The 23093-nt window shown below is 38.0% G+C and overlaps 1 long non-coding RNA gene across 1 annotated transcript; it reads right to left on the bottom strand.

Moving 5' to 3' along the window:
- Positions 1–7323: 7323 nt before the first annotated feature.
- On the bottom strand, positions 7324–7954 carry LOC110916049. The gene is made up of 2 exons (XR_002579449.2): positions 7768–7954; positions 7324–7569 (listed from the first exon to the last, which is right to left on the bottom strand). It is a non-coding gene; the product is annotated as an uncharacterized LOC110916049 (long non-coding RNA).
- Positions 7955–23093: the final 15139 nt, after the last annotated feature.

The following is a 23093-nucleotide window of genomic DNA, read 5'->3' as shown; positions in this document are numbered from 1 at the left end:
GTAAGACTTTCAGGAATGAAAGTATGAATGATTTGTTAGAATCCGCGAGACGGATTCGAAACATGAAAGGAATGAAAGCATGAATGATATGTTAGAATCCGCAAGACGGATTCGAAACCAAGAAGTAATAAAAGTATGAATGATATGTTAGAAACCGCGCGACGGGTTCGAAACATGATGAATGATAAGAATGAAAAGATTCGAATGTGTAAGCAATTACAGACTAAGCAAGTAAATATAAAGTAACTGAATGAAAGAATGATCATACTTGGCACGCAAACCTAAATTTTAAAACGAAAGGAAGAAGTTTCGAACAAGTTATGTGTTAAATGTGTTAGAAATTGACTCTTAGGAGTCATAATAAATGACGGGCTACGACGCGGACAATAATTTAAGTATGAATGAGAAGGGTGAGTTTTGTTAAGAATACCAAAATGATGTAATGGATGTCCTTGTAGGTAAACATGAAGGGAAAGACGTATGAATGTGTACCTCTTTACATCTACGGTAAGTAAGAAATGTCGGTTTGACCTTGAAAAGTCAAACTGCAAAGGTCGACAAAATAAGTAACCAAAATAAAAGAATTGCATGTAAGGAATGAAGTGTGGAAAATGTTATAGCATGTACGTAGGAAATTGTAAAAGAATTATAGGTGAGTAATCACCTAGTATAATGAATGTTTGAATGAAAAGTGTTAACCGCTAATTTTGTAGATGTCAATGGTAGAACTCTCAAAGTGATGAAACCAAACGAATTGGTGAATGAATGTGCACGAGTAAAAGCTCAGTACAGGATGAATGAAAGCTGGCCTGGTACGGTTAGTACACGCGAAGGAGCCGATCGATCTGGTTTACGGATCTCAGAAGCACGAAATGAAATCAAAGCAAGTATAAAGTTTTAACTCATACCGGATAGATATGGATTAGTAAATTTAAAAGCGACCTACGAGATGAATAATGGAATAGGTATGGTAGGGCATGGAATGTATGACTTTTAATAGTTGATGTAAGAAGAGAACTATGTCATTAATTAAGAAGTAAATCTCAAAAGTTGTGAGTGAAAGTTTTGAGTACTAATTAAACTCTCGTATGATTAACTTGCACGACACGCTTAGTTGTGTATATTAAGTAATACAGCATGAAGTGAAAGCAATAGTAATGTGAAATGAACGAAATGATTTAAAAGTAATGTAAAGGTATGCAAGGTACGAGTAACCGTAGAAAACGTAGAATGAGGTTAACGTTGGAGTTAAGCATGTAGGTGGGATTATGTAATAGTAGTTTTGTTATGGTAACAAAACAAAAGTTAAATGTTATACAGTGCATGTAGAGAATGTAATTTTTTTATGAGATAAAGATATTAGATCCGTTAAGAACGGGTCATACGAATGTATGTCTGATTACAAGTTGAAGGAGCATGTGTATTGGCCCGTTGTTGACAGGTCAAGGAAATGAAAATGATATGTGAAAGTATGATAAGGAAAGTATTGATTTATTAGGAAGAAGTCAATTATTTGAATAATTTATGAATCAAGAATGAATAGTCACCCATTTTTATGGTGTACCAGTTAGAGTTAAGCATATATGAGCATGTATAAATTACAAAGTAAGTCGTATAGTCGATGAAAACGATATGAATATCGGAATAAACAAAAAGGAATGTTATTAATAGGATGTTGGAATTGTTTCAAGTAAACAAAATGGTATATTGCACGTGATATACGAGTATTGGAATGATGAATAAACGCTAGCTATGAAGCGTGATAGACACTAGCAATATTTAGTGAAAGTGACACTAATAAGAACTCTGGGACGGGTTCTTAGATGGGCTCGTGGTCTTGTTGATGGGCCGGGAAGGAAAGATAATTAGTGTTAAATGGAAATGAGAAAGGTTTCAGGGACGAAACCTCATTTAAGGGGGGGTAGACTTGTAACACCCAAAAACGGGTTTGGTAAATTAGAACCCGGTTGATATAAAGAAATGAGTTTTTTAGTCTCTTATATAATCAAAATGAAACTTGAGGGACCAAAACCGTTAAGTGGGGAACATGAGTTTTATAAACTAAGGTTAAAGCACCGCACACACATAGTATATGTGTGTGTATCGATGTCCAGGAAGAAGAAAAAGGGTTCAAACCCTAGTCTCTCTAAAATCTTCAAATTGGAAGGCTAAATGAAGCTTAAATTCATAACCGAACATGGATTAATGATCACCTTCACAAGGGGATCATAAGGTATGTTTTAAAACCTAGATTGGTGATCTTGCACGAAGTGGGTTATGTTCTAATCCATGAATTAGTATGAAATTAAGTATGAGCATGTGTTAGAATCATCATATAGAATATGGATTATGAACGATTTGGAGTAATTTGATGTTTGGAGGTGAAACCCACTTCTAGTGGTGAAGATGGCGACATGGGTGTGTCACCCATGTCCAATCCTTGTTCAAATCTTGTTGTGCTATGTTGCATGTAATGCGTTCTTATTAGGTAGATTGAATGTGATATGAATTTGTTGATGTTTTTGTGTTAATTGATGAATGAAAGCATGAAGTAGGAAGTAAAGCATGAAACACTTGTACATTATGCATAAATTGTGGTATGCACACCAAGTGTTTGATGAAATGCCTAGGTGAGATTAATAGATGAAATGGTATGCACGTAACGGATGAAATCGTATAATATGGGGATATGATGTATTTGATGATAAATTAACATGAGAAATCTATTTTTAGATGGAACTCATGTAGGATTTGGTTGGCCATGTTATTTGGAATTCATGCATTAGAATATTGTACTCTATGTTGGAGTGGTATGATGTTTACTACATGTTTGAATAATTGCTTAATCAAAATTCATAAGTAAAAGTACACTAAATGTGAAGCATATGAGATCATTAGAACATGATGAAGTTAGAATGATGTTGGGTTGTTAAGCATAGGTCATGGTGTTAGTTGTAGAATTATGTTACTAGAATGAACAGAATTAAATATGTTTGGTATGTGCATATAACTAGATGATCATGTGGTTGTATGCTTATTGCATCGTAAGTATGAAATGTATATAGTGTCATTAGTATAGTCTACTATAATGACATGGATGTATGAGGTTAAGTCGAAAGTTCATATGATAAATTGTTGACTTTTTGAAAGTCAATTGTGCATAAGTAGCAATGTTAGACTTTTGTCACAGTTGTAATATTATAGAAAGTCATATGATGCGTGTTATATCCATATGTGTTATATGTGATGACATGATGAATTATATGAGTTTGAAAGATTGACTTGTGGAAATATGCCTTATGCTTGTTAGAATTGACTAATGAAAGTCAAATGTGAAACATGAATTTGATATGATTGTTAATATGTACAATCATGTATGCTAACAAGAATGTGAATGCGATGACATGAAAGTATAGGGATCATGTCAAGATGGATGGAAGCATGGAAGGTTAACGGGTAAAAAGGAGGCGAGGAAACGGATGCGAATACGAACACTTAAGGTAAGTGATTTCTGAAATCACTTATTATTTATAAATGAAGTTTAATATGTGGTATATAGGGAAACCAAGTAAGAATTTACAGGTAAGGGTAAGTACCAAGGTAAGTTCATATGAACTTCGTCTATCCTTAATGTAAATTAAGATGATAGTTTCATCTGTTAATGGAATGTGCATGATGTTGCTGAATGTTCATTGTGTTAATGGAATGTGCATTATGTTGTTGAATGTTCATTGTGTTAATGGAATGCGCATTATGTTGCTGAATGTTCATCGTGTTAAGGGAATGTGCATTTTGTTGCTGAATGTTCATCGTGTTAAGGGAATGAGCATTTTGTTGCTGAATGTTCACCGTGTTAATAGAATGTTCATTATGCTGTTGAACGTTCTTCGTGTTAATAGAATGTTCATTATGTTGCTGAATGTTCACCGTGTTATTGGAATGTTCATTATGTTGCTGAATGTTCATCGTGTTAATAGAATGTTCATTATGTTGCTGAATGTTCATCGTGTTAAGGGAATGTTCATTATGTTGCTGAATGTTCATCGTGTTAATAGAATGTTCATTATGTTGCTGAATGTTCACCGTGTTAATGGAATGTTCATTATGTTAATGAATGTTCATCGTGTTAATAGAATTTTCATTATGTTGCTGAATGTTCATCGTGTTAATAGAATGTTCATTATGTTGCGGAATGTTCACCGTGTTAATGGAATGTTCATTATGTTGCTGAATGTTCATCGTGTTAATAGAATGTTCATTATGTTGCTGAATGTTCATCGTGTTAATAGAATATTCATTATGTTGCTGAATGTTCACCGTGTTAATAGAATGTTCATTATGTTGCTGAATGTTCACCGTGTTAATGGAATGTTCATTATGTTGCTGAATGTTCATCGTGTTAATAGAATGTTCATTATGTTGCTGAATGTTCACCGTGTTAATGGAATGTTCTTCATGTTTGTTGGAAGTTAGTCGGTTATGTTTGTTTGTAATTGCGTTGATTTATGTTGATATGTTTATAGATAAGGCTCAACTTACAATAAGTGAATGTGACTTGTATGTATGTATGTAGATATGGAACTGTAGCGTGTGTAAGTAGTGTGAACTTGTATGTACGCACGTATGAATGGGATACGTATGAATGTACTTAGATATATGAAAGTGTATACACGTGTTGTAATCTAATGATTGTAGATCACTAGTATACGTATATGTGAAGATGTGGGTTTTCAATATGTTTGAGATAACGTATCCCTAACCATGTTACTATTGAGAATGAAATGGAGTGCAGGCATGGGAACGCCGGACTCTCGAGGAATTGATGTCGTACTCGAGTAATAAAATTGAGAGGATGTTTCAATGGAATACCTTACGTAGTTAGAATGTGATATAGCCTTTTAAGTATATGTATTAAATTATATATGATGTCACCATGTACTAACGTGTTGGTTATATATGGTGATCGCAGGTTAGTCAGATATTGATGATGGACAAGTGAACGAGGGTCGAGTTAAAGATCATGGATTGTACGGGAAAGTGGTCACGTTGTTTTTAATTATTTGTTAACATAGTTACATTAAATAAATGATGAATGATCTATTTATGTTAAAAGGGTTGACCTAAATGGTATTCAAGTATAATAGAGTAGTTAAAAGAAAAGAAATTTTATGGTACGTATTTCCGCTGCGTCTTTTCAGTTAAAGCGTGTTAGGGTCTTACATTAGCTAACAAGAACCATGATGTCCAGTTAGTTGATCTGTGGAAAGCAATTTCTTGGGTGAACAATCCTCTATGAATGGGTGCAACGTGCGGGCTGAATCCACTAGTTTTATGATAGTAGCTAGATACGGTTAGGTTAGTTTTGTATTGTATTGTGTTTGAACAAGTTTTGTAAACTATGCAAGTTATAATGTAATTAAACAGGTTTTATATATGAATTTGTTTGGGTTTCTTTCTTTTTGGCTGGATTGATATTGTTTTGATGAAATTATTATAATTTATTTTTAAATTCCTTTTTAATTCTTTCTGAGCGATTGATTGTTGCCTTGAATCATTTGAATCTTTTTGGGCGGATTAACTGTAGCCCAAAATGATACTTACATTTACAAGGTTTTTTGGGCGGTCAGAAAACCGCTCATAACCTTCGTTTCCATCGCCTAGACAAATCATTTCTGTCGTAGTGAACAAATATTAAATGTGTTAAAAACTATATTATTAGTATAAGGGTGAAACTAAAAAAGTACATGCATATATTATTTAATCTATATAAATTACTAATCATTTTCATTATATTGACTTAAATCGTTCATTTACACCTTTTTATTGGATTTGAGAATGTTAAAAATTGATTCACTTTTTTTAATTATCATTTAAACTTTTAGTTAATACATATTTCAACAAACTGCTTGGATTAGTTATGAAGCTAAAGTACCAAAACAGAAGGAATTCAAGTGGATATCATATAATAAATAACTTTCATTAATCAAGTGTTGTTAAATGAAAAAACAACAATAATAACAAAGAATTACCAAGTCAAGAATATGTTTTCAGTTTACAATATAATGCATCTATTTGGCTTGAATTAAAGTATCACCTGTACCCGAAATCAAAATTTTTAAACTAAATGTTCATTGAGTCAATGGATATCGACTTAGATGTGTCCATGTGATTAAACCAGCAAGTTCTCAAAACGGCTGTGCTCTATACCAATGTTTTTTTTTTTATAAAATTGACATGTCAATGAACATGCCACCTTGACGGTCCACTAATCAGGCCAGTTCCTAAAACTGGTAAACATCATAAGTAATTTAAAATTTTTAAAAATTTTGTATAACTAACAAAAACAAAATACAGAAGTAATTTAACTTTTTGCAATGCAAAACATAGGGGCTGAAGTTTAAAATTAATTATTAGATGAAATCTTACTATTTTAGAAAGGAAAAAACTTTAAAAATGTTTAAAAAGCTTTGAAAATTTAGTCCAATCACCAATTTGTCGGTTCAATAATCGGCATGAAAACCAGTGAGCCCAAATGAAGGTGGTTCAGGAGTAGTTGACACGGTTACTTTTGTAGCTAGTTTCCGTTCCGACTGGATGGTATGATTTGGTACTGTGAACACCGCTTTGTAGCTAGTTTCCGCTCCGACTGGATGGTATGATTTGGTACTGTGAACACTGCTCTATGCAAAAATGGTTGTAAGTAATGCTTTGAAGGTTCAAGAGTAGATGACTCTTTTGGTTTAGTTTTGATGAATTAGCTTTAGGGGTAGAGCTTAAAGCAACAACCACCACCCAGTTATATGCTTTGAGGCGCATGGTTCCAAACAGAAGCTTACTGATACCCAACATCTGAGTGTATATATAAAGTCGCAAGACACCCAATTAGCAGCAATAGACATTCCAATCTGAAAAGATGCATAAATTTCCATATCAACTAATATTCATAAGTTAATATGAAAGTATACAGAAAAACATTCTTACAAAAATCTAAACTTTTTAAGAGGTTGGAGGAGTTGAAAAAAAAGTTGAGAAACTTTCAACCCATCCAAATGTTCAACACAGTTTGACAAATTTCCGTTTTAACTAATTTTTATTTTATCATTAAGATAAAAACGCAACCAAGAGTCTCAAGTCTCCAAGACCAACCAATTCATAAGTAAACGGGTCAAAGTACCAACTCCCGTATGGACCAGTTTTGTTATTAAAGCAATGCAACTCAAGGCAAACAGGAGCAACGATTTATCACTTGCATCCCATGAACTCAAGGATGTGCCTTTTATGATTCTGGATAAACAAAGAACTTTTTTACCCTAAGTTGTTAACTTTTTTAGATTAAGATTTGGTGTTATTAAAATAGACGCTTACAGTGATAGGAGGAAAATTGTTGAGAACCAATTGATTATCCACAAGCCGTTCTAACCTTATTCACCACCAACTTTGCGCCACTTCCAGCACCAGCTTAATCGAAATATCCACCCACTGTAGCAGACACCGGCCACAAATTAGGGTTTCAATTGATGACATTACGACAGAAGTAGAAACAAATGCGTAACCCACATCCAATATTTGCTGCAAGTGAAATATTTTTTCAAAGAATAATCGATAAACCATTAACTATAAAAAGCCCTAATCTATTTTAGAAATCATATGAGAATAAACAATGATTTCTTCTGTTTGCGACCATCTTTAACACTTTTTTGCAACAAATTCGGAGAGTAACACTACAAATTCAATATCAAAGCTTAATGATTGAATTCAAAAACTTACCACTAAAAAAACAAAAGTTACTTCCTGCAACTTCAAAGCCTTCTGTTCCATCGTCTTCTTCTTAACTTATCATTTCCTATCAACACTCCATTTAAACCTCTTTCTAATCCACCTCCATCTTAATCTCCCACAAACAAAACCTTTAAAAAAAACATTAAGCCCTGCAAATGTAAAACCAATATTACTAATGCAGGCTTATCCTCTAATAACATAAATATACAATGTTTACAAGCAAAGAATCAATTACTCCAGCCATCCCAAGACAAACAAGAAAGCGATTTACCAAATTGTTGCCACGACATGCTGGATGGTATGGAAGACGCAAAATGAAAGGATCTTTAAAAACAAACCACCTTCCTTGACGAAACTGTCGGGTGATATCAAAGCAGCCTCATTATTTTGGATTAGGAGTCGGGCGAAAGCACACAACCTTGAGTGGCAAAGATGGTGCAGATTCTGCTTTGTAAACTTACCATTGTAATTTTATTCCTGACATGTAGTTTTGAACATGCTTGTTTCAAAATTTTCATTTCTGTACTCTTTGTAATTGTGTTTGAGCATTTCTATTTTAATATAACTCGCCTTTTTGTAAGTGCAGTTCCTGCCGGGTAACTGTCGCTTATCAGTTCTGGTCAACCAAAGCAGAAGTCCAAGTTAAAGTCAACCATAACGAAGAATTCAAGACCACATGAAGACCTGCATTGATCAAGGGGGAGTTTGTTAATGCACTTTTGGTGATAAGTGCAAGGCTTCCAACATTTAGGGTCTTTATTGAACAAGTGTCCAAACTTAGTCCCAAGAAGTTCCTAGGGACAATTTGTCCCAAGAAGTTCCTAGGGAGAACTTTTGTCTGAGTTTTGGTGTAGAATTGGTTTGTCCGAGGTTTAGTCCCTAGCCTATATATATGTGTGTATTGTGTAGATTAGGGCAACGATTTAGAGAAAGCTGTGTGCAACTATTGTAGCTTGGTGCACCTCTCCCACTCGTTCATCCTTCTGTGTGAATTCTAGAGAGAGAGAGACTATGTGTTAGTGAGAGAAAGCTAGGGTTTAGATCTTTGTGATCTAAACCAGCTTGTAGATGATGTATACTCCTTTGGTTTGTGTAATCTGTGATGACTGATTCATAATAAAGAGTTCATCTTCTACATCTTTCTATCGTGTTCTTCATATTTTGTTTCTTCATGTCTTGAATCAAGTGTAATGTTTGATGTTCGTCATCGATCCGGTGCTTTCACAGTGGTATCAGAGCATGGTTACCGATTCGGAATGGTCTAACCGCCTTCCGAATCACCATTGCTCTTGATTTGATGTTTGTTTCCGCCAAACATCTTGAAGACTTGAAGATTTTGGAGAAAAGTTGAAGAAAATGAAGCTGTTCTTGGTTGTTTTGTTCTCCAAGTTATTGCAGATATGAGGTTTGATCCAAAAATTGCTCTGTCTGAGTTTTCCTTAGTGTTAAACTTGTCTGAGTTTTTTTTTTAAAAACTCTGTGTTTGTATTTCCGGGGTTTTGGTGAACTAGTGTGAAGTCACACTAGGGAGTTTGTCCGGAGACTTGTGTTTTTCTGAGCTTTTCATTTGTCTGTTCCGAGGATGTGTTCCAAGGATCAATTCCGAGTTTCAGGACTACTTAAAAGTCCGAGTTTTCTTCAGTCAAGTCTGAGTTAATGGTCCGAGTATTTGAGTAATGGTCCGACCATCGATTTGAGTAAAGAAAACAGTCAGTCCGAGTTTTTGACTTAACTCCGAGTTTTGTCTACTCCGTGTTTTATAGATGTTCAACAGTCTCCGTGTTTAATCAGTTTCAAAGTTAAGCTTTTGATCCGGGTTTTAACCCTTGATTCCTGTCAGATTTTTAACCTCTGTATATGCTCCGAAGGTTTGAACTTTTATATGTCCGAGTTTTATCTGTATATCTGAGTTTTGAACTTCCGAGTTTTAACTTAAACTCTGTTTGTTCCGAGTTTTGCTAAGTAATTATATGTCTCTATGGTCCGAGTTTTTTTGTTCATATCTGGTTCCGAGTAACAGTTCTTCACTCCGAGGTTCATCAAGCTCTGCTGTACCGAGTTTTTGTTTAAATATGTGTGCAGTGGGTCCGAGGCTTTAATTGGTCCGAGGCTTATATTGAGTCTCTTGTTTTCTCCGAGTTTCTGTGTCATATCAGTCAACGTGTTGGTTCCGAGCTCCGAGTTTCTCAGCAAACTGTCCCGAGTTTCAAATACTTCTCAGTGTCCGAGGTTCCACAGGTTCCACAGTTCCGAGTTTCAACAGTTTGGTTGGTCCGATGTTTGTTATGGTCCGAGGTCTATTTTGAGCTTATATGTCCGAGGTTCTGTTCCAAGGATTGACTGGTTGATATATTTCCGAGTTTTATGTATGTTCCGAGTTTTGAAAGGTCACCGAGAATTAAAGTATGAGTGTTCCGAGTTTTAAAGACAGTTCCGACTTTTTTGTTAATTACTTGAACCGTGTCCGTTTCTGAGGTTTCTGTCCGAGTTTCTTGTTCGGGGTTGATAATCCGAGTTCGGGGTTGATAATCCGAGTTTTGATAGTCTCTGAGTTTGGGTTTTTAAAATGTTTCCGATGTAATTAAAGCATTGCAGATGAAACTATTTTACAGTTCCGAGTTTTTTATATGTTTAACGGATCCGAGTTTTAATATGAATCTTGTCCGAGTTTTATTCAGTTGTCTCCGAGTTTTGTGATGTTGTTATTCCGAGTTTTTGAGAGCGGATTGTTATTCCGAGTTTTTGAGAGACGGTGACACGGCGTCGTTTGGGATACCGAAGCAGGTTGTGGTATACGAGCCGGAGAAGTTGAGTATTAATGAAACGGCGTCGTTTGGTGAGGGTTTGAACTCGAAGTTTCCGGTGATTGCGAAACCATTGGTGGCTGACGGTAGTGCGAAATCGCATTAGATGTTGTTGGTATTTATTAATGAGGGTTTCGATTGCTTGAGCTCGCTCGGGCCCACAATGAGCCCGTTTTACGTCGTGATTTTGGATCTCCACATGCCTGAGAAGGACGGCTTCGAAGTTGCCACACGGATTCGTAAGTTTCGTAGCCGTAATCGACCATTGATTATTACGTTGACTGCGAGCGCCGAAGAACAAGTGTGGGAGCGATGTTTGCAAGTGGGGATGAACGGGGTGATCAGGAAACCGGTTCTGTTGCGGGGCTTGGAAAATAAGCTTCGAACGGTTTTACAACGAACTGGTGAACGGTTATGGGTTTTTCGGATTTCTTTCCTTGTTCTGAATTTCTTTGTAATCTAAGTACTATTCCGATGATCTGATTCGAGTTTTCAAGAGCTTTCGGGTTTTACGAGTTCCGAATTTTCTAGAATTCCGGGTTACCTGGGGTACCGGATTTTTAACTAAGTTTAGAAGCTTGTGTAGTTCGGAAGTTTCGAGTTGTGCATGTTCCGAGTTTTTCTAGTTATTTTGGGTTACCTGGGGTACCGGATAACTAACTAAGAGTCAGAATTATGCGTAGTTTGAAGACTTGAAGTCGTTTTCGGATTATCGAAAAGTTTTATGGTACTTATGTTGTCCGGATCAAGTGAGGAGGTGAAGAAAATAAGACTTGCTTGGATTTTCTGTTTTGTTTACAAAGTCAAGGGGGAGTAAAAATTTTGAAGTTCCTATTTTCTTTGTAAATATAAAGCTTGTGGGTGAAATAGCTCGTGTGTGATGGAGTTTTGTCACGTGTGTTTATGTTATTAATCAAGTGTTGTCGTGATGAAGCTGGATTATCGGTTGACGACTAGTTGAAGATTGAGCCTTATTAAGTTGCTATTTAGAGTAGAGAAGATTAGTTCTGGTCTCGAAATAATGTGGGGCTTCTTGATTTGAGGGGAAGGTCGGAGATGAAAGCCATCGGGGATTCAGGAGATTCGCGAAGATAGGAGATTGATTCATGAAGATTCGAGATGAAATGATTTCAGACACTCGGTTGAAGACTATGATCAAGATGGTTGTAGGTCCCTTCACGGAGGATGACGAACCTAAACCTTGTTATACAAACCTACTAGCGAGTGCGGAATCCAAGCTAGTAAGCAAACCGAGATGAAGCAAGTAGAGAAACAAACACACAAGAGTTCACCGATTAACACCACTGTATTAATACGTATGAAGGTTCCAGTTACAAGCACAATGTTTACAAATCTAACTTGCAAACTCTCAAGTATGTGTGTGTGTTCTTGACAGAATGCTCTCAAGCTCTCGAGTATATCTTTCTGTCTGTGTGTAAGTCTCTCTTTTTTTTGAAACACAACACACTGCATGGGTATATATATACCCATACACAGCAGGTCTGACCGAAGGATCCGATAGATGGTCCGAAGGATCATCTTTCGAATACGATGCTTTCGAAGGATCAGCAAGGACCTCGAAAGATTGTCTTTCGAGGTCTATCTATCGAAGCATATCTTTCGAGGTGATCGAAGGATCTACATTATCCTTCGATCACTCATCCTTCGAGTCAGACAACTTACATCAATTTTACTAACTGTTGCCAAGTCATACCAGGAGGACGGTTTACTTGGTCAACTTACAGGACTGACAAGGACATCGTTTACATCGTGACCGAATACAGACAAAGTACAGACACAAGTGCATCAACAAACTCCCCCTTGGCTGTAGCTTTGTCTTTATCTTCTATAGATGTAGACTCGTCTCGAACTTCGATGGTCTTTGGTCTTCGAGTTCTCAAAACTCTGATGTCCTTTCAAGTCTTCAATGTCGGAGGATCTTCAAAGTCTTCACGTCTTGAAAGCAGAGAGTGTATCAACAAACTACCCGTATCATGTAGGAAGTGTGTTGACAAACTCCCCCTTTACATAAGCTCCCCCTTGAGTTATGCTCGTGAATGACTTGATCTTTATGAAGTGAGATCCTTGTGGTGTTGATGATGGCCAGCGGCAAATCGATCATCTTCATCTTTTGAGCGCCTTCTCGTCGTGTCTTCATTCCAAAGCTTGTCATCGACCATGTTCTCCTAGCCTTTAGAATCTGCACATGCAAGAAATCTAAACGCGTAATGAGAACAACTGCTTGGAATAGTTAGTATGACCAAATGACACACGAATGACCATGTCATAATCAAACACCGTCCGACAGTTTGAAAGTTTTACAAATTTATCAATTTTAGTTTTCAACTTTCAAACACTTGCAAATTTTGACCGTTTATGAATATTTAGTCAATTCGGTTTTCGTTCAGGTTTCAGGTAACGAAGACTCGAGCTCCAACATCGTACGATCGAAAATAAAGTAGAAATAAAATCTTTTTGGCTTTTATAAAGTTTATATTAAAACACACATAAAATCTTTTTGGTATTTTTGAATAGATTAAAAGGCAACAATTTTAATATCCTTTGAGTGTTATCAAACGACATCACCGCTAATGTCGTGCTGATATGCACCAAACGACGAAACTGTTTAAAAGAAAACAATAAACGTTAAGCAGTAAATAAATATATATAGACATTCTTTTTGCGAGTTTCGAGGGTAAGAGAATCATATCAGTGTACGGTCATGCCAAAACACTCTTGTTGTTCAGTTAGTTAACATTAAGATAAGCATCCTATAACAATTATCGGTATTGTTATCCACTTAAGCTCAACTTATCAGATGTAATCATGGCGAGGGGATACGTTAAGGTATGATTTATACTTACCGACCGGTGTTCATCCACATCACGACACATTCCCGTATCAAGGTATGCACGAGAGTTCATCTTACCGGTGAGTATACCGATTATCATCTGTTTGACCGTATAAATTGTGAGATACTCACTTATTTTGATTTGAAAACAAGCCCTATGTGATATAATCACTTATTGATGAGGAACTTGATTTTCATATGCATGAGGGCACAGGTGCAAGTCCGTGAACAGGTCAGTACTTCCGTACAGCAGAGAGACGAACTTGACACCCGGATAAATGTGATATTTTATCACTTATTTGTTTTGGACATGTGATTGTTTATCACTTATTGAGGTCGAATGCAGTATGTAATATGTACACGTATGTATAGTATCATGGAAGATCTAGACTTGCGTCCCCGTTATCAAACAGGTAAAAGATACAACCATGATACCCAGATGATAAGCAGCATAAAGACCGAATATCTCAGAACCTCGGCAATCTATCAAACGAAATTTCGGTACTAAGACCATATGCCAATGAATGGTTCCCACCTGGTCTTCAGTCGATTTAAGATTTATATCACCCTGCACACTTTAAAATGATTGTGAGCCTACCGATACATCTTATATAGAGCTGCTTATCGTTTTTCATTTAAGGTTTAAAGAGGTTTGGATAGACCACTGATGTACTATCATTTTCTCTTTTGCTCGCCAGGAAACTCATTTTTGTTTTTCTATTGTTTTTGTGTTTTTGAAATTTTTCGATGTTTTTGGATTTTCCGATTTTTGGATTTACTCCCCCTAAAATCAACAAACTAAGACAAATTTAAAAGACACAAAGATATTTACAAAAATGATTTTCCGATGTTGGTTTACTCTTGCTTGACCTTAATGCCGTTTACCAATACTAAGAAGTCAAATCTAGATTTGTCAAAAGCTTTGGTAAATAAGTCGGCACGTTGGTCATCGGTGTGGACCTTAACAACATCGATTAGCCTTTTCTCAAAGCAATCACGTATGAAGTGATATTTGATTTCGATGTGTTTGGTCTTTGAATGCTGCACAGGATTTCTAGTGATATCTAAAGCAGCAGAATTATCAACGTAAATAGGAGTAGTTAGGAATTCAAAACCGTAGTCCCGCAATTGTTGTTGGATCCAAAGAACTTGGGAGCAACAACTTGAGGCAGCAATGTATTCAGCTTCGCATGTTGATGTAGCGACGCATGTCTGCTTCTTGCACTGCCATGTGACTAGGCGATTTCCTAAAAACTGACATCCAGCCGTTGTGGATTTGCCGTCGATTTTACATCCGCCAAAATCAGAATCACTGAATGCGACCAAGTCAAAGTTATTATCCCTAGGATACCACAGACCGGTGTCAGGGTACGCCTTCAAATAGCGAAAAATCCTTTTGACAGCTGCAAGATGTGAGGCCTTCGGGTTAACTTGATATCTGGCAAGCAGGCACGTTGGGTACATTATATCTGGCCTTGATGCTGTGAGGTACATAAGGGATCCGATCATCGCGCGATAGTATGAAGGGCTAACAGGTTCACCCTTCAAGTCAGGAGTTATTCCGTGATTAGTTGGCAATGGGGTACCAATGGGCGTTGCATCGGACATCTGGAACCGGCTCAAGATGTCACCAACATATTTAGTCTGATGGATGAATATCCCAGACTCCGTTTGTTGCACTTGTAGGCCCAAGAAGAAATTCATTTCCCCCATAGCACTCATCTCGAACTTATCCTGCATAATGCGCTCGAAATTCCTACACAAAACATCATTAGTAGACCCAAAGATAATATCATCAACATATACCTGTACCAGAAGAAGATCTCCATCTTGTTCTATGATGAAGAGAGTACAATCGATAAGACCTCTTCGAAAACCGTTCTCCAGCAGATATGTAGATAAGGTTGCATACCAAGCTCGTGGCGCTTGATGAAGACCATAGAGAGCTTTGTTGAGCAACCAAACCCGATCGGGATGGACAGGATCTTCAAAACCTGGAGGCTGTTCGACATATACCTCTTCTTCAACCACACCATGTAGAAATGCACTTTTGACGTCCATCTGGTAAACCTTGAATCCTTTGAAAGAGGCATAAGCCAGAAAGATCCGAATAGCTTCCAGACGTGCAATAGGTGCATACACTTCGTTGTAGTCGATCCCTTCAATCTGACGAAAACCTTGAACGACTAAACGAGCTTTGTTCCGAATAACCACTCCACGGTCGTCTTTCTTGCATTTGAAGACCCATCGAGTGCCAATCTTCTTGTAGTTCTCAGGTTTTTCAACAAGCTTCCAAACACCAAGCTTATGAAATTGCTGTAATTCTTCCTGTATGGCTTCAACCCAAGCACTGTCTTTCAATGCTTCTTTCCACGACTTTGGTTCTTCTTGTGATACGTAACACGCGAAGGACCAGTCATTTTGTTGACCAGATTCTCTTATAGCTGAATACAAACCAGCATTCCGGTTGTTTCTCAGCTGATTACGCGTCTGCACACCGTGATGGACATCTCCTATTATGTTCTGCTGGGGATGGGTATCGTGAATCCTCATTTCAGGATTATCTGGCACACGAGCATTGATACCCAAATTGGTAAGATTAAGATCAACAACCAACTCCACACCAGGAATGTGGGTAGAGGTGGATGCATTCCCTTCAGCAGTATCTATATTCTACGTATGAGGTGTATCACCAGAGGCACCTTGAACAGGAGCAGCTGGAGCTGAAGATCCTTCGGCTGCATCATGATATTCATCATCTTCAGAAGATTCATTATAATCAGCAGCATCTTCATAAACCTCATTTTGAACCATATTGTTGACAGACGAAGAAACTTGAGGATCAACAACAATAGGTCTAACCAAAGGCGAGACAGCAGCGTTGTCACTTTCCAACAACATCCTAGCCGCTGCTGATTCTTCGTCAAAGGTTGGCAGATTGAAGGAGTCAAATAGCCTATCATAATCGAACATCCACGGATCACCCGAAGCCCTAACAGGACTCGTGTACCTTTGAACCCTAACTTCACTCCATAGCTCAATCTTTTTGGTAGCTAGATTCCAAACACGAAAATTCGGAGTAGCATATCCAAGGAAGAAACCCTCAATAGCTCTTGCACCAAACTTTCCATCCGGCTCAATCATAGTACATGGAGCACCAAACGGTTCAAGGTAAGAAAGATCCGGTTTCCTTTTCTGAAGGAGTTCGAAGCAAGTCTTGCCATGTCTCTTTACTGTAAGAACTCTGTTTAACGTGTAGCATGCAGCTGATACAGCCTCCCCCCAGAATTGAATAGGGAGTTCCGACTCTACTAACATTGTTCTTGCAGTTTCTATAATCGTCTGATTCTTCCTCTCAGCGACACCATTTTGTTGTGGAGTATAACGAGAACTGTACTCATGAAGAATGCCTTTAGAAGTACAAAACTCATCCATAATTTGATTCTTGAATTCGGTTCCATTGTCGCTTCGGATCCTCTTTACTTTCAACGAATAGAGATTCTCCAACATTGTAAGAAGATCCTTGAGGATGCCAGGAGTTGCACTCTTGTGTGCCATGAAGGATACCCAAGAAAATCTAGAGTAGTCATCAGTAACTACTAAACAATAGGCATCTCCGAACGTTGTTTTGTGCTTCATAGGTCCAAAAAGGTCCATATGAAGACGTTCGAGAGGCATGCTGACAGTGTTGATTTTCTTCAAAGGGTGAGACTTCTTTGTTTGCTTCCCTTTTTGGCACGAGACACAGATATCTTGTAGGTGAAAACTTCGAACAGGCACACCATTTACAAGATTATTTTTCAACAAATGGTTCATCTTCCTCAAGTGAATGTGTCCCATTCTTCTGTGCCAAGATATAGACTCCTTTTCCGTGGCTTTTGAGACAAAGCAAGTGACTTGTGCAGATGTAGTAATCGCCTGGCTCATGTCGAGAATATAAAGATCATTAACTCTCGGAGCCGATAAGAGAATCCATTCTTGTGGAATTTTGAATCCAGGTTTCAGCACATAGCAGCCGGCATCATCAAAATGCACAGTGAATTTCTTATCGCAGATTTGCGACACACTGAGAACATTGTGATCAATTTGCTTCACATAATTGATCTTATCAAAGCACACGATGCCGTTGGAGATACTTCCCTCTCCCGTGATAAAACCTCCTTTGTCACCCGCAAAAGCAACATACCCTCCTCTAATGTTTCTCACGTCGTATAGGAGCCGTAAGTCGCCAGTCATGTGCCTGGATGCTCCACTATCAACAATCCAATGACTATTAATAGGTCCTCCTAGAACATCCTGCACATGTCATGTAAAAACATCAGTTGAGAATGGGGACCCAAGCCTTAGTGGTCTTGGGTCGTCCCTGAGCATCACGAAATGTGATATCAATCTCTTGATGGTTTTCAAGAACAACTGCTCCCCCTGAATTGTCACCCGACTTAGGTAACCAAGTTCGTCTTTGCCTACCAGTTTTTGAAGATTCTGGTTTTACAGGTTGTGACACACTTGGTTCCCTTTGAACTGTTTTAATCTCAGATTTTAAAGCTTTTTCAACAGTTTTCATGTTCTTACGTCGTTGTTTAGTTTCTTGTTCTTTTACAGTTCGTTTATCTTGTTTAGGTGAAACTGACCGACGTTGAGGATGAACTGTTTCAGGTGGAGCTTTCTCAACAAATTTACTCTTTGGAGCATTTGGGCAGTTTCTGATGATGTGCCCAATTTCTCCACATTTAAAACATGTTCTCCTTTCAATAGATTTTGGAGAACTTGATTGACCACAAGATGTCGAACTCGTGGAACCCGAGGTACTAGCCTTTTCATCACACCCATTTGTGCGTTGAGTGTAATTGTTATCACTGTTACGCTTTAAGATTGTTACTTGTTTTACAAAATCCGTGTTAGATTTGTTTTCAAAAGTTTCAATCTTATCAGTACCCTTGGATGACACGAACTTGACATCTTTTGCTTTCTTTTGAAAACGAGCTCCTTTTGTTTCAGACTTCATCTGAGAGACTTTATGCTTTTGAGCTCGTTTGACTGGTTGTTTACCATTAGAAGCAGCAGGTTGTTGAGTGGTTGAAGATTTTTGTTTACCAAACTGTTTTCTAATCTCAGCCTTAGGAATTGGATCACATTGTGTTACCACAATTCCCGGAAGTGTTTTTCCCAAAAATTTGTTTGTGTTGTCTTCAAAGACTTTGTCAATCAAAGATTTATTTACATTTTTAATTGGGAAAACATGATCTGAGTAGATTTTATTATCTCCAACCAAAGTGTACAACACATTACTGCTTTTAACAGTAGACACACATGTCTTATCAACTTTGACAGGATTAATCACTTGTTTCTGAACAGGTTGCACGACAGGAGTAGGAGGATCACAAAGAATATGATTCTCAATTGGAATTTCTACTTCTTTTGTTTCATCAAGTGATTCATCCTTGTTATTCACATCTGGTTCATCATCTGAAGAATCATAGTCCTCAATGATTGGAGGACTTTGCTTCACGGATGATGACGTTTCTGGTTGCTTAGACGATGAATTTTCCGGTTTGAACCCTAGGCCAGTAGCAAATTCCTCAACATCTAGAGGCACACTGGGTTCATACCGAGGCATTTCCTCCTCATCAGGCATCTTGGTATAATTGTTCATCAAAGGGGGCGGACATTTCTTGTACCCTATGCCTTTCTGATTTCCCTTTGGTTGTTGAACATCGATGATGTGATCAAGCACAAATTGGGAGTTAGAATAACTATCCAATTTCTGTTTGATCGCATCATGCTCGCATTGGGCAATGGCTAATTGCTTTTTAGTTTCTTCCACAATGTTAATGTATTCGTTTATACTTACTTGCTTGTGGTAAACTACTTTGTTAACCTCAGACACGTTTTTCTTTAATGTTTCTATTACAGATTTAAATTCTTTTTCATTCCGAGTTAAAGCCATGTTTGCCTCTTTGCATTTCGACAGTTCAATAACCAAATTCTGATTATGACTATGAAGCTTTTCTGATTCAAGCTTCATATCAGCACATGTTTCACAAACAATAGGAGCAGGAGGTTCAGAATTTACCTGACTAGAAGAGGCTGAACCATTTGCCATAAAGGCAGTTTGAAAAGAAAAAGCTCCATCTTCAGAAAATAGCTTCTCCATTTCCTTTGATGCGGTAGCAGCCTTCCTAATCAGAATTGATTTCTGACATTTAAGCTCATCAGCTTCATTCAATAGATCCTGAATATCATCATCTCCTTCCTCCTTCTTATCAGGCTCTGAGTGATTATCGCCAGAAACAGAGCCTTCTTCATCTGAGCTTCCAGAATAACCAGAACTATCATCACTTCCAGAAGACTCTTCTTTATGAACATGCTCAATGATCTTTGCATAAAGAGCTGTTCCACTTCCCTGATCACCTTCACCAAACTGCACTGACCAGTCACAGCCCTCATCAGCTTGAACAGCCAAGGCCCGATTGGTATTTGAAGATCCAAGCTGGCCCTGATTGTTATTAACTGCCACCATCCTCCTCTCACGGTTTTCATTCACATTCGTCGTACTCGTCTGGTTTCTGAAGGGGTTGTGATTGCCGTGTTTTGTTGGTAAAGTGCACTCACGTTTGAAGTGCCCTTTATTACCACAGTTGAAGCATGTAACGGCGTTGATATCAAACCCATACTTCGTATCTTTCTTTCCTTCTAACGAAGTTCTACCAGTACGAGCCATGAAGTCTTTGGCCCTTCTAACCGCACTTGCAAAAGCCCACTTGATATCCATCAACTCCATTTCTTCCTTGTCGATCTGTTGGTAGTCTTCATTGGTCATATTGATGTTTCCAAGCTGACCTACTACCAAACCACAGTAAGCACTGACCATGGTGTTGATAATTTCCATATGCTCCTTAGCAACTTCAATGCTAAGGTGTGAAAGATTTGAGTTGTCGACTCGGATTGTGTTAGGATTTTGGGGTTGAGGTTTAGGATTGCTTGCATAATGAGCTTGCTGTTGTTGTTGTTGTTGAGGTTGTGGTTGTGGCTGTGTTGGGACAGGAATGTAAGACCTCGGATCAAATTGAGGTTGTGGTGGAGCAGCTGTTGACTGAGGAAATGGAAAGGAACTTGTGTTGGAGACAAATGCAGTCTGCAGTTTAGGTTGCTGAGCTGCAGCTGCTCTTGCTAGAGCATCGAAACCCGGAAGATACATTTCTGTATTTTGAGGGGCGGGAGCTCTCTTGGCTTTCCTGATTTCTTCATCATTTTTGTGTTCCAGTTTCTGAATAAACTCATAGATGTTGACTTGATCTAGAGTTCCAGTATGCTTCAACAGCTCAATGAAAGAGCTCCACTTTGGAGGTAAGGCGTCAGCAAACCTACTCACCATGTCTTGTTGAGTAGAGACAACTCCATAAGCACACATCTCACTAATCAAATGATAGAAACGTGTGGTCATATCATTCAGAGTCTCGTTTTCCAAAAACTGAAAAGATTCAAACTCTTTCTTCAACAAATCATGCCGAGACTTTCGAGCAGCTGCATTGCCTTCTCCTCTAGCAACTAAGGCATCCCACAATGTTTTCGTGGTCTTGCAATATGAGAACTGATGGTAGATGTCTTTGTTGAGTGCTTGAGTAAGTGTGGCAAAGGCCTTTTTCTCCAATTCATAACCCTTCTTGTCATTTTCAAGCATATTGGCATAACCCTCAGAAGTGGACGCAGCAGTCTCCAGATTTTCATTGAATGCATTGATAAAACACGTCCAAAGATCGGTGCTTTGCCCTTGGACATACGTGTGAAAGCGGTTTTTCCATGATGGAAATTCATTCATATGATTTAGCTTTGGTGGACGATTGTTACTGCCCGTTTCGCTTTCACTGATCAAAAGGTTTTGAATGCTTTGACTTTGATTGGATACCAAAGCCCATTGACTTGGACTGATTGATGGAGCAGGAAACATACTCTTTGCCCAAGCTGCAGCAGACGTTAGTTCTTGACTATTAGATTGTGAGTCCAAACTCCAATCCCAAGGACTTGTACAACTCATTTTGATGAAATAATAATTGAGAACCTTCACAAACACAAACTGTTAAGTTTAAACAGACAAGAATTGAAAGATACTGACTTGTTCGAAAGATCGAGACTTGTTCGAAGGATCAACAGTGATCGAAAGATTACTGTTGAGTTTCGAGCAAAGTCTTCGAAAGATTCACAATGAAAGATCCTTATCTTTCGAGCAATTATCACGAAAGATTCACAATTCGAAAGATCTTTATCTCTCGAATACTGATCTCGAAAGATTCACAATGAAAGATCCTTATCTTTCGAGATGAATCCTTATCTTTCGGACAACTAACTTTCGAAAAGATTCCAGAAACGAAAGATAATGCTTAGACTTCGAAAGACTACTCGAAAGATGCCAATCTGTCGAGCTGTCTCTGATCGAAAGATGATCTTTCGAAATCGAAGGATATCTTTCGGAAGCTTCTGACACACTGACACGATGGGACAGGTTGGTGAAAAAGGTGATGGGTTGGTGAAGTTAACTTTCGGCAAAAGGAATGGTCAGACCTCACCTTTTCCCACCAACTCTGATTTTGAAATAAAATATTCCAAAAATGGAACACCTTATCCAGAACCAGTTACCGGAGATATGACCGGAATTTTCGCCGGAAAATACCAAATTACTTAAAAACAAGTTTTCAAGTTACCCAACCCAACCTTGAACACTCCCAAAGGTTTAGAAACCGTTTTTCAGTTAAGAAAAGCAAGAAAAACCACCAAAATGGGTGCTAAGCCAAGTGTCCAAACACACCAAGAACTCGAACAACCCGGTTTTAAACAAGGTAAAGAGCCAAGCTCTGATACCACTTGTAGGTCCCTTCACGGAGGATGACGAACCTAAACCTTGTTATACAAACCTACTAGCGAGTGCGGAATCCAAGCTAGTAAGCAAACCGAGATGAAGCAAGTAGAGAAACAAACACACAAGAGTTCACCGATTAACACCACTGTATTAATACGTATGAAGGTTCCAGTTACAAGCACAATGTTTACAAATCTAACTTGCAAACTCTCAAGTATGTGTGTGTGTTCTTGACAGAATGCTCTCAAGCTCTCGAGTATATCTTTCTGTCTGTGTGTAAGTCTCTCTTTTTTTTGAAACACAACACACTGCATGGGTATATATATACCCATACACAGCAGGTCTGACCGAAGGATCCGATAGATGGTCCGAAGGATCATCTTTCGAATACGATGCTTTCGAAGGATCAGCAAGGACCTCGAAAGATTGTCTTTCGAGGTCTATCTATCGAAGCATATCTTTCGAGGTGATCGAAGGATCTACATTATCCTTCGATCACTCATCCTTCGAGTCAGACAACTTACATCAATTTTACTAACTGTTGCCAAGTCATACCAGGAGGACGGTTTACTTGGTCAACTTACAGGACTGACAAGGACATCGTTTACATCGTGACCGAATACAGACAAAGTACAGACACAAGTGCATAAACAATGGTGGATGTACTTTTACAAAGTTCAGTTTGTTATTAACTTATCGAACTGAGCTTCATGTCTTTGTGAAGTTTGAAGTGTTCAAGATTGGGCATTGGAAATCCAATGTTTCTTTCTGCTACCGGTTAGGTTTGAAGATTAATGTATCGAGC

Source organism: Helianthus annuus, chromosome 16 (assembly GCF_002127325.2).
Source record: "Helianthus annuus cultivar XRQ/B chromosome 16, HanXRQr2.0-SUNRISE, whole genome shotgun sequence".
Taxonomy (NCBI): Eukaryota; Viridiplantae; Streptophyta; class Magnoliopsida; order Asterales; family Asteraceae; genus Helianthus; species Helianthus annuus.
This window is presented reverse-complemented; position numbering and strand designations above follow the sequence as displayed.